Here is a 4,263-nt window from a genome sequence, read left to right as displayed (position 1 = left end):
GTTCCTAAATGCTTCCCCACCCTCCACTATCATGATCCCAATTCTACCTTACAAATCTGGCTAGACCAGAGGATGTACACTGGTACAGATGGGAGCTGGAAACACAGGGAGCCCAGGGCGGATGATCCCTTCAGGACCAGTGGTGTGAGTGGCGATACTGGGAGGGTGGGTTGAAAGTGGAGAACCGATTACAAGGATCTCCATATGACCTGATCCCTGGGAGACAGACAACAGAGGAGTGGGTGAAGGGAGACGTTGGACAGCGCAAGATATGACAAAATAATAATTTGTAAATTACCAAGTGTTCATGGGGGAGGGGGAGCGGGGAGGGAGGGGAAATGTTTTGACAATGATGAGGGCAATGAATGTACAAATGTGCATTGCACAATTGATGTATGTATGGATTGTAATGAGTGGTAGGAGCCCCTAATGAAACAATTAAAACATTTTTTTTAAAGGCAAACATTGGAAACAAAGAGGAAGGAACAGTAGTTAGAAAATATGGTCTTGGGGACAGAAACAGCACTGGAGATCGCATTATAGAATTTTGCAAGACCACTACTTGTTCATCACAAATACCTTTTTTCAACATCACAAAACAGCAGACATACGCATGGGCGTTTCCAGGTGGATTACACAGAAATCCAACGGATAGCATTTGTGGGAAGAGAAATGGAGAAGCTCAGTATCAGCAGCTAAAACCAGGTGAGACACAGACTGTGGACGACACCATCAATTGCTCAGATAAAAGTTCAGGTTGAAGCTGAAGCTAATTAAAACAAATCCACGAGATCCAAAACACCACCCAAAATACGACGAACTTGAGTCTATCCCCCCTGAATTTCGAGAACAACTCAAGAACAGATTTGATACATTGAACACTAATGACCAAAGCCCTGATGAGCTGTGGGGAAACATCAAGAACATCCTTCATGCAGAAAGCAAAAAGTCATTTAAAAGACAAGGAAGAAAGAAACGATTAAAGTGGATATCAGATGAGACTTTGAAACTTGTTCTTAATTTTAGAGTAACTAAAGCAAATGGAAGAAATGACAGAATCAGATAGCTGAATAGAAAATTTCAAAGGGCAGAGTTAAATATTATAATGAGATGTGCAAAGACTTAGAGTAGGAAAACCAAAAAGAAAGAACATGCTCACATCTTAAATGGAAAGAACTCAAGAAAAGATTCAAGCCTCGAGTTACAATCTTAAAAAATTCTAGCTCTTTGCTGCTAGAATGAAGACCATTTTTAGCAACCAGACTGTGAACATTCCAGAGAAAGTCAACATTTCCCTGAAGGTATGCACAGTTATTGTGAAGGGACCCAGAGGAATCTTGTGGAAGGACTTCAATCACATTAATGTAGAACTTAGTCTTTTTGGAAAGAAAAAGAGGCTTCTAGTTGACAAATGGTAGGGAAATAGACAGGAACTGGCTACCATCTGCACTATCTGCAGTCATGTACAGAACGTGATCAAGGACATTACACTGGGCAGCTGATACGACCGTTTCCCCGAAAGTAAGACATCCCCTGAAAATAAGACCTACTTACAGTTTTGCCTCTTGCTGAAATATAAGGCATCCCCCCCAAAATAAGACCTCCCCAAAGCCAAAATAAGGCCCCCTGAAGCTACTGTAACTCTGGACTCTGGCCTATAGCGGTGGGCGCCGCCGTAGCTCACTGTTGTCCACAGCGCAGCTGGAGCAGACAGGAAGTGTGAGGTCTCTTTTAATAAAACAATCAATGTGTACCGTATTCTTCTTAATGGAAAAATAAGACATCCCCTGAAAGTAAGACCTAGCGCATCTTTGGGAGCAAAAATTAATATAAGACACTGTCTTATTTTCGGGGAAACAGGGTAGATGAGGTCTGTGTATGCTCACTTCCCCATCAACGTGGATATTCAGGTGAATGGATCTTCTGTGGAAATCCATAACATGTTGGGTGAAAACTACACCCAATGGGCTTGCATGTGGACAGGTGTTGCTTGTTCCATTTCTCAAGCCCTGAATGATTAGTGAATTCTTGAAGGAAATTTCATTGCGCTTGTATTAAATGCAGCTGCTTTAATTCAGCAAGCTATGAGCGTTAAAAACAGAGGTATCTGAAAATTTGGGGGGGGGGGCTATCTGTGTTTCTGAAAAAGGAACAGTTCAGCAGGCTAATGAGTAAGAGGTAAACGTCCAGCTAAATGATTCTTGCAGACTTGTCTGTGATGCTTTGATGCAATAAGGTTTATCTAATGAAAAAAAAAGAAAGATCTTAAGGGCAAAGTATTGAATGACGAAGGAAGCATCAGAATAAGATGGAAAGAGTACAAAGCGTTATCAAAAAGAACTAGTTGACATCCCACCATTTCAGGAGTTAACATATGAGAAAGAACCAATGGTGCTGAAAGAATAGTTCAAACTACACTGAAAGCATTAGCCAAAAACAACGCTCCAGGAATTGATGGAATTCCTTTAGAAATGTTTCAACAAGCTGATGAACTAGGGGAACACTTACTAGTTTACGCCAGGAATTTTGGAAGATAACTACTGAGCCAACTGTCTGGAAGAGATCCATATTTTTACACATTCCATAGAAAGGTGACTCAACAGGGTGCTCAAACTATAGAATGATATCATTGATATCGCATACAAGTAAAATTTTGGTTAAGGTTGCAGCCATATATTAGCAGGGAGCTGCCAGAAGTTCAGGCTGGATTCAGAAGATGCGGAACAAGGGATCTCATTGGTGATGTCAGATGGATCTTGGCTGAAAGCAGATAATACCAGAATGAAGTTTATTTGTGTTTTATTGACTATGCCAAGATTGTGTGGATCATAACAAACTCTGAATGCTATTGAGAACAACGGGAATGCTAGAACACTACATTGGGCTCATGTGGAACTTGTACATGGACCAACAGGCAGGTGTGCAAACAGAATAGGGAATGTGGCATAATTTAAAATAAGGAGAAGTGTGTGACAGGCTTGTACCCTCTCCCCATACTTAATCAATCTGTGTGCTGAACAAATCATCAGAGAAGCTGGATTACATGAAGAAGAATGACATCAGGATTGGAGGCTACTTAACGATTTGTGATATGCAGATGACTCCACCATGCTTACTGAAAGTGAAGAGGACTTGAAGCCCTTGCTGATGAAGATCAAGGATTTCACCCTGGTATGGCTTACAACTCAATCTAAAGACCCCAAATCCTCACAATTGAACCATGGTATATGGAGAAAAAGTTGAAGTTGTCAAGAATTGTGTCTTGCTTGGCTTCACAATGAATGCTCATGAAAGCGGGAGGCAAGAGATAGAAAAAATATGTTGTATTAGGTAAATCGGCTGCGCAAAACCTCTTCAGAGTATTGAAAACCAAGGCTATCGCTTTGAGGACTAAGGGGCGCCTAACCCAGTCCACGGCATGTTCAACAGTCTCATAGTGCATGTGAAAGTTGGACATTGAGTAAGGAAGACTGAAGAATCATTAATGCACTTGAATTGTGGTGCGTGAGAATATTAAAAGTAAGATGGACTGCCAATGGACAAACCAGGCTCTCTTGGAAGAAGTACAGCCAGAGTGCTCATTAGAGACAAGAATGGGTAGACCTCGTCTTACATACTTTGAACATGTTCCTGGAGAAAGGCATCATGTTTCGTACAGTAGAAGGGCAGCAAACAAGAGGAAAGCCCTCCGGATGGGTTAACACTGTGCCTGCAACACTGGGCCCAAGCATAGGAACAGCTTTGAAGAGAGTGTAGGACTAGGCAGTGTTTCGTTTTGCTGCACACAAGGCTGCTGTGGGCCAGAATCAACTCGATGACACCAAACAACAGCATCATATAAGCAATTAACAATCAATCATAAATCATTCCGTATAGGCAAAGGCCAGCTTCCATGCAACCCATGTGGAAGGCGGGCCCAGAGGTCCAAAAGTGAATGATTCATGAGGTACAAAGGAAACTCTAGACGCTGAAAATGAACTGAAAGCACATGTTACTTCCAGATCCTTGGAGACACTGCAAAGCTTGAAAACCACTCTCGTTTGCTATCAGGTTAATTTCATTTCATATGTATGTCAAAGTAAAACGAAGCAGCCTAAGGTTTTCAGTGACTGATTTTTTAATATGTGTATAGATTTATTCACATGTAGTCCATATTTCAGACACGTCCGTAGATCTGGCGTAATAAAAAGGGTTGCACAATCATCACTACAATCAGTACCAGAACATTTTCGTTCTCTTGTGTTCCTTATTAACTTCCCATTT

At 41.4% G+C, this 4,263-nt stretch overlaps 1 pseudogene; it reads left to right on the top strand.

The window, feature by feature from the left end:
• The first annotated feature begins 1,238 nt into the window (after positions 1–1,238).
• LOC101657974 lies at positions 1,239–2,175 on the top strand (annotated as a pseudogene).
• The last annotated feature ends 2,088 nt before the right edge of the window (positions 2,176–4,263 follow it).

This window comes from Echinops telfairi, unplaced genomic scaffold, assembly GCF_000313985.2.
Source record: "Echinops telfairi isolate 266 unplaced genomic scaffold, ASM31398v2 ScPeMD7_24;HRSCAF=84, whole genome shotgun sequence".
Lineage (NCBI taxonomy): Eukaryota > Metazoa > Chordata > Mammalia > Afrosoricida > Tenrecidae > Echinops > Echinops telfairi.
The sequence above is the reverse complement of the archived record's forward strand: the minus strand, read 5'-3'. Positions and strand labels throughout refer to the sequence as shown.